Source organism: Balaenoptera acutorostrata, chromosome 18 (assembly GCF_949987535.1).
Source record: "Balaenoptera acutorostrata chromosome 18, mBalAcu1.1, whole genome shotgun sequence".
Lineage (NCBI taxonomy): Eukaryota > Metazoa > Chordata > Mammalia > Artiodactyla > Balaenopteridae > Balaenoptera > Balaenoptera acutorostrata.
The window spans coordinates 74,463,620-74,477,574 of record NC_080081.1 but is presented as its reverse complement, the minus strand read 5'-3'; the positions used below and the strand labels follow the sequence as shown (position 1 = coordinate 74,477,574).

At 50.3% G+C, this 13,955-nt stretch overlaps 1 long non-coding RNA gene across 5 annotated transcripts in view; it reads left to right on the top strand.

The window, feature by feature from the left end:
- LOC103013921 (uncharacterized) overlaps nt 1-13,955 on the top strand; it is an 89,767-nt gene that overhangs the window by 47,032 nt on the left and 28,780 nt on the right. For 3 of the 5 annotated variants that reach the window (XR_009005874.1, XR_009005875.1, XR_009005873.1), the window contains exons 3-4: nt 10,244-10,330; nt 12,858-13,566. This is a non-coding gene — a long non-coding RNA (uncharacterized LOC103013921). The remainder of the gene's footprint in view (nt 1-10,243; nt 10,331-12,857; nt 13,567-13,955) is intronic. The other 2 variants (XR_009005876.1, XR_009005872.1) reach the window with 1 other exon arrangement.

Here is a 13,955-nt window from a genome sequence, read left to right as displayed (position 1 = left end):
AAAAACGTCTTTGCAGATGTATTTAAGTTTAAGATCTGGAGATGAAATCACTTTGGATTTAGAGTGGGTCCAAAGTCCCGTGACAGGTGTCCTTAGAAGAGCAGAGGGAGGTCTGGGACACGGACGCACGGGGGAGAAGGCGCGAGAAGGTGAAGCAGAGGCTGGAGCGATGGGCACAAGCCAAGGCAGCTGGGAGGGGAAAGCAAGGATCCTGCTCTGGAGCCTTCGGGGGGGCGCGGTCTGGCCAGCACCTTGAGTGTGAACTTCTGGCCTCCAGAGCCATGGTGGAGAGTGGTGAATCTCTGTTGTTTTAAGCTGCCAGTTTGTGGTAATTACTTAAGCATCCCTAGAAACGAACAGAAGGTTCTGCTGCCCCTCATCATGAGGCCTGACTTACTAGCTACACTGCACCCGCTCCATCCCCAGGGCAAGGGGTTCCCTATTTCCAGGGAGAAATGCAACCGAGAAGGGGAGGCCACCTCTGTCCAGTGCGCCGTCCCTTGTAGCAGAGCCCTGGGCAGGGGGCGGATGCTGGCCGTGGTCCAGCTTCAGAAAGGCCCCCGCTCGGCACTGGGGTGGACCCCTCCTCCCCGCCGGACTCTGGGCAGCTTCTGGGGGTCCGACCAGGCCCTCCAACCCTGCTGGAGGGTGCGGAGGGGTGGGACGCAGGTCGGTTTGTCTTTGCTGATTCCCTCTCTTCTTCCCTCTCTTTTTTTAAAATTATTTATTTATTTATTATTTTTAGCTGTGTTGGGTCTTCGTTTCTGTGCGAGGGCTTTCTCCAGTTGCGACAAGCGGGGGCCACTCTTCATCGTGGCGTGCGGGCCTCTCATTATCGCGGCCTCTCTTGTTGCGGAGCACAGGCTCCAGACGCGCAGGCTCAGTAGTTGTGGCTCACGGGCCTAGCTGCTCCGCGGCATGTGGGATCTTCCCAGACCAGAGCTCGAACGCGTGTCTCCTGCATTGGCAGGCAGACTCTCAACCACTGCGCCACCAGGGAAGCCCTTCTTCCCTCTCTTTTGGAGCTTTAGGCTCCAGAGTCACCCGGGGGTTCTCCCGGCCCTTCTCCGAACGGGGCCCAATGCAGCTGCCGCGTCCACATCGCACAGGCCCGTTTTCCTCGTTGACCCACCTTGAGTGTTGAGTGATTCCAGTTTCTTTGGTCACCTGTTTACCAGCAAGCCCCACAGATGCCTAATCCCATCTTTTCCGTGTGGATTTTTCTAGTTTCACTCTAAGCACAATTTCCAAGTTCTCGAGGGGTGGGAGGCACCTCGTGGTTGGGGCTCCGTGGGGACACCCGCCAGGGGACGAGCTGGTCCTCTGTGAGCCGAGTAGCCACAGCGAGATGCTGGGGGGATGGGCAGGTTCGTCCTTACTGCTCTTTTTCTCCTGTGTCTGTGTGTCTGTGTGCATGTGTGTGAGAGACTGAATGTGTGTGTTTGTGTGTGCGTGTGTGTGTATATGTATGTGTGAGACTGTGTGGGTGTGTGTGTGTGAGACTGAACGTGCGTGTGTGAGACTGCATGTGTGTGAGACTGAATGTGTGTGTGCATGTGTGCACGTGTGTGTGAGACTGAATGATGTGTGTGTGTGTGAGACTGTGTGTGTGCATGTGTGCACATGTGTGTGAGGCTGAATGTGTGTGTGAGACTGAATGATTGTGTGTGCGTGTGTGTGAGACTACACGTGTGTGTGAGACTGAATGTGTGTGTGCATGTGTGCACGTGTGTATGAGACTGAATGTGTGTGTGAGACTGAATGTGTGTGCATGTGTGCACGTGTGTATGAGACTGAATGTGTGTGTGAGACTGAATGATGTGTGTGTGCGCGTGTGTGTGAGGCTGAATGTGTGTGTGAGGCTGAATGATGTGTGTGTGTGTGAGACTGAATGGTGTGTGTGTGTGCGTGTGTGTGAGACTGCACGTGTGTGTGAGACTGAATGGTGTGTGTGTGTGCACGTGTGTGTGAGACTGAATGATGTGTGTGTGTGAGACTGTGTGTGCATGTGTGCACGTGTGTGTGAGACTGAATGGTGTGTGTGTGCGTGTGTGTGAGACTGTGCACGTGTGTGTGAGACTGAATGGTGTGTGTGTGCACATGTGTGTGAGACTGAATGTGTGTGTGCATGTGTGCACGTGTGTGTGAGACTGGTGTGTGTGTGTGCACGTGTGTGTGAGACTGAATGATGTGTGTGTGTGAGACTGAATGTGTGTGTGCATGTGTGCACGTGTGTGTGAGACTGAATGGTGTGTGTGTGTGCGTGTGTGTGAGACTGTGCACGTGTGTGTGAGACTGAATGGTGTGTGTGTGCACATGTGTGTGAGACTGAATGGTGTGTGTGCGTGTGTGCACGTGTGTGTGAGACTGAATGCTGTGTGTGTGTGTGTGCGTGTGTGTGTGTTGAGGTAGGAGCCAGCCACTAGCCACCACAGTTTCTTCTCACACTAAGCAAAGGGAGACTTTGAAGTTCTTACTCTTTTTCCTGTCGTGCTGAAACCCTGAGATTCTGTGGAGCTCGTCCCAGAAGAACTTAAAACCAGAAGCAACGAGCTCGCGCGTGCTTTCACCAACTCCAGCTTACAGAGCGCTCCAAACCCACAGGAGAAAAAAGAAGCCTTTCACATCCTCTTCCTCTTCCGCCAGCGTCTGCAGCGGCCAGCGCCTTCGGCAGAATCCGCTGCTTCCTGTGAGGCGCTACTCTTGTGGTTTGTTTTCACATCTGTCTTTGAGCCGCCCTCCAGCGGGCGGGGCTGCCGCCTGCAGCGCGGGCCTGAGGCCGGTGCGAGCTTCGCCCTCGGCCCGGGAGGCCCCCTCGCAGCTCAGTGCCCCCTTTCCTTGACCACGATAGAGAAGGACAGTAAAGCCAAGGGCTTGCACTGAAGAAAGAAAAAGACCCAGGGGCGTGCAAGAGCAGGAAACGCCGTGATGAGGGCTCCGCAGCACATCTGCCCAGCGCCGTTTCATTCCCTCCTGGATCCCCAGTGGTCCCACCATCCCAGACTCTCAGGATGTCGGAGGAATTGCGATCACTCACGTGAAGATGTTGTGGCCTCACGTGCCAGCCCCCACAGGAGGGCTTTGCGCTACTTTCCCTGCCGTTCCGTCTTTGCTTTGTCTGCCCTCTGTCTGTGGATGTGGTTCAGGGAGGGGGGAGGGCGGGTGAACAGGGATTGATCGCCCAGAAACGGTCCTTCTTATGACACTTGGGCCCCCCTTGGTCTTGTCAAGCTCCATCCAGTGGAAAGACCAGCCCAGGTGCAGACCCCACCCAGTGGTTTACGGGGGTTGATGTGTAGCTCACGTTCCCAAGGCACAAAGGCAGAGGCCAGAGGGACAGCCTGGGAGGACGTATTGGGCTGGCCAGAAAGTTCGTTCGGGTTCGTCCCCAGAGCTTATGGCAACACCCGAACGAACTTTTTGGCCAACCCACTACACTCAGATGCAGTCTAAGAATAGTACAGTCCAGCTGCGATCTCATCCTCCTAGACGCCTTCATTAATTCGTTCCATTTGAGAAACACTGATTGTGTGCCCTCCGTGTGCAGGGCCTTGTTCAGGATGCTGGGGGACGTGCAGGTGAACAAACCCGGCGTGGATCCTGTTCTGGACCCAGGCGGTTGGCTTCCTTTCCTAATGCTGAGGAAGTGCCCTGGCAGGAGAATGCATCTGTCTCCTCCCCGCCCCAGGTGTGTGGATACTGGGGTTCAGTGCCGGCCCCAGCTCCCGTGTTTGAACGCCGCATCTCCACCTTGGTCTGCAGGGAGCCAGAGCTCCATCACCCCTGCGCCAAGCAGGCTTCTGGCCCCGGGCCTGGCCTTGCTCTTTCAGGCGTATAGCACCCTCTGTTGGTGACCCACACGTAATACCCTGGCCTTGAGCTGGGACACCGTGCAGCCCTGGTAGCCTTTTCTGCTCATCTGAGCCACTGCTGAGTGCCAGGCCCTGTCCGAGGGGTTGAGGACATAAAACTGTAAGGGTAAATTTTCTGTCTTCATCACAAGGTAAAGTTTCAGTCTTCTCACAGGTTTCAAGTTCAGCTCCGTTCCCCTGCATGAGGATCCCAATGCTGGTGGCTGGATGGGGCCTGGAGTGCATTCCAGGTCCCATTATCTCTTTCAGAGGATGTGGCCGGAGGGTCCTCCCCTCAAGTGGGCCCTTCGTGGTTGTCCTGTGCGTCCTAGAGTTTCCCAACCTAACTGGGCGATCTGTCCCCACTCTGACTCTGTGCTACATGTAGAATAATGGGCTTAATTACCCTGGGGGGACAAACTCCTATCCCCCAAACCTACCTGCCCTGGAACTCCTCCCTTCCCCTCCCTAAATGGGAGCCTGCTGGCCATGGGCGTGAGCGAGGACGGGCAGGTCCGGATCAGGATCCCCTGCCACCTTCCCTCCGGCCACCCACTGCTGCTGGGTGCCCCTGCTCATCTCCACCTTCAGGATGCTGGTCCCCCACCAATCCCTCCGTCTTCTAAAGGCGAATGCGCACACCTTGACTCTCAGCGGTGACCGTGGGGAAACTCACACTCCTTTTCTTGCTCCAGCAAGTCTCAGAAAAATGCAGGCGTTGTGGCATGGGGCCCCCCAGAGGCCAGCAAGGGTTACCACATCCCCTCAAAGTGAAGACAGCCTCTCCTCAGAGGGACCAGCCTTTCTAGTACAGAGTCTTTCTCGCCGGCAGAAACACAGGGCCCAAGATTTTTTCTGTCTTTCTCTTCCGGTATTTCTGCGGTTTAACTCTTTTTAAAAAATATTTTATTAGAGTATAGTTGATTTACAATGTTGTGTTAGTTTCAGGTGTCCAGCAAAGTGGATCAGTTACACGTATACATATATCCACTCTTTTTTATATTCTTTTCCCATGTAGGTTATTACAGAATATTGAGTAGAGTTCCCCGTGCTATTCAATAGGTCCTTGTTGATTATCTATTTCATATATAGTAGTGTGTATATGTTAATCCCAATCTCCTAATTTATTCCTCCCTCCACCCCGGTTTAACTCTTTTCAAGCTTTTGTTTCAATATAGCAGCTTGAATTCATATATTATACAATTCATATATTATATATGAATATATATTCATATATTCATGTATATGAATACAGACAATGAATATTCATATATTCGTGTATATGAATATATACAATTCATATATTTATGTATTATATGAATTGTATAATATATGAGTTATATATTATACAATTCATCCTGGAATGCATACATTATACAGTATATAGTATATGAATTCATATGTGATATAATTCACCCATTTAAAGTGTATGATTCAGTGGTTTTAGTATATTCAGAGTCTTGTAACCATCACCACAATCAACTTTAGAACATTTTCCTCCCCCCAAAAAGAAACCCGTCACCCCCCATTAGCTGTCACTCCCCACTTCCCCCCGAGCATGCCGAGCCCCTGGCAACTACAAATCTACTTTCTGTCTCTGTGGATTTGCCTATTTTGGATAACTCGTGTTACTGGAATCACATAATATGTGGCCTTTTGTGTCTGCCTGGCTTCTATCACAAAACAAGCTTTTGCTCCTTATTTCATCTGCAATTTAATTAGACTGATAATATCATCTATCAACCTAAACGGGACACTTGTGGAGTGAGAGGGGTGCTCTTGATAATTACCCTGCGACATCAGGCATGAACATGGGCCACCGCTAGTCAACCTGGCAAAGGCGTGGGCATCCTGCCTTCAGCTGAGAATGGTTGCACCTCACAGCCACTGTGAAGCCGCCTGCCTCCCCTTCCCTAAATCAAAATTCCCAAATCACCCTCAGCAACCTCGGGTCTCACCAGGAACTGAAGTTAATTTACTTCTAGAGTTGCTAATGCTCTGTTCACGGCTGAAGCATGCTCGTGATTTATGGGAGAAATAAGACTCATTTCCCCCAGAGATGAGAACTGGCAGTTGTATTTTTCATTTTGGAAGCATGAAATTTGACTGCACGGGGTGCAAACTGCAAAGGAAAGCAGGCGCAGAAAGCAGCGCTGTCATGACAAACATGAAAGGGATGGCATGAACTGTGGGCCTTCAGAATGAGCCTCTCGGAGGCTTAATTGGGTGGGTCACACGTCGCAGCTCTGAAAAGGGCAACATAACTATTCACTGTTGGGCTGTTACAGGCACCTGGCTTGGTGTCATCTCTCGCTGCGCCTGTCCCTCCCAGGCTCTTTTATGTACTCTCGGAAAATGTTTTCAGTGTTTGTAAGCAAATGAAAAACTTATTATTTTTAAATTATAAGTATCTGCTGGGTGGAGATAGAAGTTATGCCTTTTGGACAACAGCTTCTCACGGTCGCTGCTGACTCATGAGCATGAGGTACGGTTCAGTAGGAGATGTTTTTAACTATCGATGCCCACCCCTCACCCCGCCTTGCTGCTGTAAGGCGTGCCCCCACATGCAAGATGCTCTGCACCATGCTGACGGGGCTGCAAACAAAATATACTTAGGCTGCCCTGGAACGCTACGCACAAAGACACAATTATATATAGTAACCAAGAAGTCATCTTCTCCAAATCTCTGGCTCCGATCATACCCCTGCCTCAGCCTCGAGCCTAAATTCTCTAAGGAACCGGGTGATGTTTCTGTGATTTGTTTGTGTTCTGAATTCACTACCCAGGCCAATTGAGGGCCACCTGTCACAGTGTGGCCAGGGATCAGCCCCTGTGGAAGCTGGTTTTGATTCCCGCTATTCAGATGCAGGGAACGTCCTTGGAGCCAGACGTTGCGTCTAGACGCTTCCCAGCCAAGGAGGACCCTCATACCAGTCCGGTTCTGGGCCCCAGATGCCCATGTGCTCCTCTGGTGTCCCAAGCAGCTTTTGTTTGTGTGTGTTTTGTGTCTGAGCTCATCCATCTGGCTCCCCTTCTGCCACCTTTTCTTCTGTTTACACCCACAATCTCAATTTGTCTTCCAGCTCTTTCCAAACCAATTATGCTATGGACAGATTTAGTCCATTTCTAGGCCAGATGCTCAAATACATCCTTTTCTGCATTAAAAATAATCGAAGTAGGCTCCCAGCCAGCCGCAGGATTTACAGACCCTTGAAATTCTAGGAGAAATCCTCAGAAATCTTTCTGATTCTGGCGCAATCCCCACATTCACTCAGCAGGGGGGAAAAAAGGCATTGATTTCATAGGAGCATGGAAAGCATCTTAAGTGTTGGTCACAGCACCCAGTCTCTCACAGTCAGAAGATCTGGCCTGGACCACCTGGTACATTTCTTTCCCGATGCGATGTTCCTCCCCAGTGAGGTCACGCACCGCTCCTGGGCAGGGCAAGCCGCTTCTCCCAGCATTTGTGTATCCATCCCCTCCAGCCGGGGAAGCTGGGGTTTCCTTGTCAGCACCATGCTCTCCACTTTGTTGCTTATTCGGGTGCTGTTTATACAGATACGTCATATTCTCTATGGGTGTCGCGTGTTTAAGCTAGGACCATCGTTTCTCACCTCATCTTAAAGCTCCAGGAAAGGGTTTGCTGATGAAATGGGTATGGTGTTCCAAGGAGAAAAAGCTCACGTCATCATGCCCAGGGGAGGAAACCAATTCCTTAGCTGGAGCCTAGCGGAGAGCTTGCAGAGCAGGTGTTTGTGCCTCTGGGAAAAAACATACGATGCTGTGGGTTTCCTTGCTGACGGGAGAGCTGCCCACAGGCATATACCTCTTGGCCATCCATGTTTACACAGAGGCCTCCCTTGGCTTCCTGGGGAGAAAAGCCAGTGTCAGAACCCAGTGTGCGAAAGACTCCAACCTACTCCCAGGGGCCTCAATTAGGTGTCGTAGGTGAGGCCCAGGAATCTGCAGGTGAATTGGATGCAGGAGTTGCCAGCTGCAGAATCTGGCCATGCTGTACCATGGCCTCCCTGTATCCCCCAGGATGCTGAGCTCCAAACACAGGTGCTGTCATGCTGCCCGAAGGTCCAGTTGGGAGCCTCAAGGGTTAGAGCGGAGGGGGGACACATCATACCTGGGGGCCAGGTGGGGCACCCTGCGTGCAGCCCATGGGCACCGTGAAGAGCCCCTCATCAAACGTAAAGGCAGAGGAACGCTGTCCCAAGTCACCCCACAGGAGCCATGGGTCCAAGCGTCGGAGGAAAAGAGAGGGATCAAATGTCACCCACGATTGTCCCAACACCATAGGTTAACCCCCAAGGTCAAGGCTTCTCAAACAAAACCAGCTCTCATTTATAGATTGAGACTGACATTGCCATTCACTACGTTCTGTGCTATATGTATGAGCTGCTTGGTGTCATTTAATGAGCGTTTCCTCTGGGCCACAAGGTGGGGGGTCCTTCCTGTGGGAGGAGATGGCACGTGAAGACCCTAAAGAGGATGGCGGTCCCCCCGCCAACCCCACCATCGCTCCCTCCTCAAAGTGTGGTCCGAGGCCGGCAGCGGCAGCGTCACCTGGGGGGAGCGTATTCGAAATGCAGGCTCTCAGGCCCCCAGCCCCTCTGAGTCAGGGTCTGCCTTCTCACCAGACCCCCAGGTGATTTGAAAGCGAGTTAGAAATTGAGAGGCACCATTCCGCTCCTCCGAGGCCCCGCCAGCTGGGACCCACGGAGGCTCCCGTCTCCCCATCAGTGATGCTTTTTCTGGTTTCTGTCTGAACAGATAAATGTGCCTCAGCCCATACTTTTTTTTTTTCTTTTAAAGGCACAAGCCCAGATTCCTATTAATAAATGATTTCCAAGTGAGTGATTTCCAAAGCCAGAGGGGACACGGCATGGTTGAGCTCCGGGGGGGGGGGGGAACGGGTGGCGACTGCAGCCAACGGCACCGTCCCCAGCAGCTCAGAAGGTGTTTTATAAACGGCCAAGTCTATCCCCTTATTAAACAGCTGCCCCCGAGCCCCCAGCCATAGAAACACAAGGCCTGCGTTTCCTGACGCTGTGGACCTGGACGGGGCCTCCTCTGCGGCGGGGACGCCAGTGGCAACGGGAGCCTGCAGGGACCCGGCTCTGTCCCCTGCTCTGAACGCAGGCATGTTGGAGGCTGATGGGGGGTCGGTGCCCAGGATGGAGCCGTCGGCCGAGCTGTGACAGGCCTCCAGTCTTCCAGACTGCTGGTCTGACACGCCATCCAGAATAAAGCAGGCTTGAGTTTTACCAGCCCCCTTGAGTGACAGTCAGATTAAGCGTGACCCGTTGGATGGAGTGCTCGTCTCAGGCTGGCGGGGAGACGGCTTCCGCGCTGGCCTCAGAGCTGGAGCTGCTGTGCCTTAGCCGGCCGTCCACGGCGGCGGCATCCTCCCCACCTCCCACCTGTTCTACCAAAGAATCAAGGACCCTAGGGACCGGATTCCAAACACTTCCCTGTGGCCCGGGCCGCATTCATAAGTTCTAAGGCGTGTCATCTAGTCCTGATACAGACTTGCTTGGGACGGGTTTCCTGTGGTTGCTATAATCAATATTAGAATCAAGATTAGAAGTCATTGCTGGGAAGTGATGGCGAGGAAGGAGGCTTGTCAACGAGCCCGTCAGCGTCAGATGCAGAAACTGCTGCAAAGAATAATTCTTTGCTGAGTCCTCAGCCTCAGAATGGTGACAATATTAACTCTCCCGCAAGGCTTTTTAGAGGAACAGAGGAGACAACATAAATGAAATTGCCTCGTGCATATTAGGTATATTAGGTAAATGCTTGTAGGATCTGGAACCTTCCTCTTTACCACTGAGTAGAACATGGAATAGGGAAAATCCATTTTGGAGTCAATCCCCAAGGCTCGGTTTCCGGCACACGACGTGGGTATCGCTTGACGCAAAGGTATTAGTGTCATGGCGGAGCTGTGCTGCGTTTACAGGGGGCCCTGGTGCAAGGCAGAGGCTCAGCTCCCTCAGGACCGCATCAGGAGACAGTGGAAACCCAAACACTATGGATTCTTTCCTGCCAGTGTTTTTTTTTTTTAACTGGAGTATAGTTACTTTACAATGTTGTGTTAGTTTCTGTTGTACAACAAAGTGAATCAGCTATACGTATACATATATCCCCTCTTTTCTGGGTTTCCTTCCCATTTAGGTCACCACACAGAGCACTGAGGGGAGTTCCCTGTGCTATACGTAGGTTCTCATTAGTTATCTATTTTATACATAGTTGTGTATACATGTCAATCCCAATCTCCCAATTCACCTCATCCCCTCCATCCCCCCCTTGGTATCTATACATTTGTTCTCTACATCTGTGTCTCTGTTTCTGCTTTGCAAATAAGTTCATCTGTATCATTTTTCTAGATTACTCAGCCATAAAAAGGAACGAAGTTGAGCCATTTGCAGAGACGTGGATGGACCTAGAGACCATCATGCAGAATGCAGAGTGAGGTAAGTCAGAAAGAGAAAAACAAATGCCGTAAAATACCACTCATATGTGGAATCTGCCAGGCTTTTCTGGAACACCGAACCCCCTTGATCTGTCTACCTTCCCACCTGTGGGCTCACATAAGCCAGTAGAGGGCAACCTTCCCCATGGGAGGTGTTTCCTAAGGCAGGGCCAGCTGTGTGGACCACTTGGGATTCTCCCGCGGGCAGGTCGGTACCACATCCTGTCAGCCAGGCCTGTTCTCCTGCTTTTTACGGGGAAACAGCTGCCTTCTTGTGCCCACCCTCTCCAACAGTGTGTCATCACAGGCCACTCCTGGGCCGCTAGGTTCTGTGTGGTGGTCAGAGGCAACCAGCAGCCCCGCTCAAGAGAATTTAATTCTCACCGTGTGTATAAGGGTCAACTTAGTAATTTTGCAAGCATTGTTTAAGTATTTGGGAACGTTTTGTTCATTAGACAACCAAAGTGCTTAAAAAGAAAATTAAACATATTTTCGTTATAAAAGCACTATGAAATGTCCAAGGGAATTTAATTAGCCAAAAGTTCTAAAGTCCTTTTGTAAACAATTACTTGAATTTAAATAGATTTCTAAGTGAAATCATAAGATTTGTTAAGTTTGATTGAAAAGCTTGAGAAAACCTAGGTTTTACAATGCGTTACTTTAAAAAAAAATTGAACACTGTATTAATTTTTAACACCAAAGTCGCCTGTTTTGGTACTCAAAGTCTCCTTTCAGGAGCACAAAAAACATGCAACAGCAAAGGTGCATAGGAGAAACCAGGTGATGTGTTTCCCCAGGGAAACATGATTTTTCTTACCTGTTCTTCTGAGTCTTATTCTTTTCCCACTGGATCTGGTTTTGCCCTTTGAGGGAGAGAAGAAAAATGTGAATTCAGTGTGTTGTCAGAGACGGACGATTTCACACGCTGAGCTCTATTTTTCTGCTAGAAAGTAATTCCTTCCGCCCTATCGCCTCCTATTAAATGATCTTCCATCTTGATTCTGTCTCCCCGAGATATATCATCTACTTCTGGATCCCAAAGCTCTGTGACTTCTCTTCCAAACACCGGGCCCCTGACTCAGATACTAGCTGTCCCTAGGATGGGATGCTGTCATCTCGAATTCAGCACATCTCTGTGATCTCCAGTGCCTCCTTTTCCTTGTCACCCGGCTCAGAACCTCACGGCATCTTTAATGTCTTTGCCGTGGACCACTTTTATTTAATAAGTTCATTCGTTCTTAGAATTTCCTTACCACCGCCATTACCGTCAGAGGCCAAGTCCTTACTTCCAGACCACAAGAACTTTGTTTTGGAGGGAGGGGGATTTTTTTGGATTGATCTATAATTCACATACCGTTGAAATTCACTTGCTTAACGTATACAATTCTGTGTGTGGTTTTTACTATATCCTCAGATATGTACAAATATAACCACCACCCACCCCCAGAGCGTGTTCATCTTCCCCCAGGGAAATCCTGAACAATGACTTTTGAATGAGCCTTCTTGCTGGTGGTCTTTGCACTTAATTAAATATACCTAGAGGTGGTTTGAGGGTTAAGCCGTGTTCGGTTCAAATGCCGAGAGCGCCATGTCCTTAGCGGAGTTGACTGGTGTGGTGGCTCTGGGCTCCGAACCCCAGCAACACGACATACTATTTTTGTGGCCTTAATATTTCCTGTGCCCAGTTTTATCATCTGTAAAATAGGATAACAATGGTACCGTACGAGAATAAGATAAACTGGCCCGATGTGAGCCATCAATGAACATAAGTTGTTATTTTATACACTTCTGATCCAACCATATAACTTTAATACATCTTAGAATTTTAATTTTGAGATGACTGTAAATTCACATGCCATTGCAAGAAATCATAGAGATTACTCAGTTTTCCCCAGCGATACCATCTTGAAAAACGATTGTCCAAATCACCACCAGAAAATTGACATTGATGTGGACAAGATACAGAGCATTTCTGCCATGACAAGGATCCTTCACGTTGCCCTTTCATAGCTCCCCACTCACTCCTTAGCCCCTGGAAATTCCAAATCTGCTCTCTGTTTTATCATTTCAATCACGTTAAGTCAATGCGATCATAGGGTAGTTGGGATTGACTTTCTTCACTCAGCACAATTCTCTTGAGTTCCATCCAAGTTGCTGTTTGTAGACACTGGATTCACTTTCATTGCCGAGTAGTGTCCTTCGGTGTGGATGGACCACACGTTGTTTGACCACCTGTCCACAGAAGGTTTCCAGATTTTCACCATGACAATAATGCATATTTATTCAGACTTCACTGCTGAGAAAGAACTCTTTCGTAGATCTCACCTGTTCCATACAATAGCTCTGGGAGACAGACCAGGACATGTTAGCCTCACTTTATAATGAGAAAACGGATTTGCCCAGTGTCACATAGGTTGTGCATGACAGAGCTGGCCCTCAGATCACCCGAATAAATACCCTGTGCTTTTGTTTTTCACCATATCACTCTGCTTCCTTTATAAACTCATTCATTCAACAAACGTTTCCAGAGTGCCTGAGCTCCGGGAAGACAAAAATGACAAGACACTGTCCTCACAGAGCTTATGTTAGAGGGCAGTCAGAAATTCAAGTAACAAAATAACAACCCAGAAAGGTAACGACTGTGATGCTGAAGGTGGGAAAAGAGAAGATGTGCTTGGGGACAGCCTCACCAGGTCCCTGCACGTGTGGGCATGGGAGCTGGTGACAGTACCATTCAGCTGAAGGCAGTGGTGTGTGTGTGCTGCTGTATAGAACGTTCTGCTGAAGTTTCCCACGGACTGTGACAGTTCCCTGAAGGTCATTGGCTGAGGACAGACGCAGGCTGGGACCAGATATTCTAATGTCTGTGACTATTCGAGTCCCCAAAATAAGCAGAGCCTTGTATGCAGAGACCCAGAGAAATACAACTTTCCTCAGGTGGCTTCTGCAAGAGGAGGAAAGACATTCGCATTTGCCAAGAGACCCGGACCTCAGACCCTGGAGAAAAAGGAACCCTAAGAAAAGCACTGGGTCGACACGGGAAACGAGCCCCAGTGCTTCTCAGATCCACACCACGTCACCAGGACCGCACACGGCAGTGGAATTCCAGCCACCGGTTTCAGAAACGACGCTGAGAGCAAGCCTGTCTTCACAGAGCTAGTCATCGTGTTGCTGAGACAGACCAACAGACACGCGCGGCGTACACAGTGTGACGGGTGCCACACCAGGGCCCACAGGGTGAGTGCTGAGGACATGTGACAGCCCAGCAGAACGGTCCTGCAGGGCAGACGGGCCATTTGGAGGAATGTGGGAAGAGTTAAGAGCTAAGGCATGGAGCCCCTTATCAAGTTTGTTGCCCACGGCTTCCCACCCTGTTCCTATCCGGGCAACATTAAAGAGAAAGCCAGCATCCTGGATTTCTCAGCTGGGCAGGACCCAGCTACTTTAGGTCACAGCCCTGCCCTCGGGGGGTTATTCTCCACAGTTATTGGCTGGCCTCTGAAGCATCCTTCCTCTGCTGCAAGAAAGGGCTCTTGTTTGCTGCTGAATAGCTTCGATAGCCTGCTTCCTGCCCACATCAGCTTGGAGGTCCAGAGGCTTCTTTTCATTTTTGAACCATCTCCGCC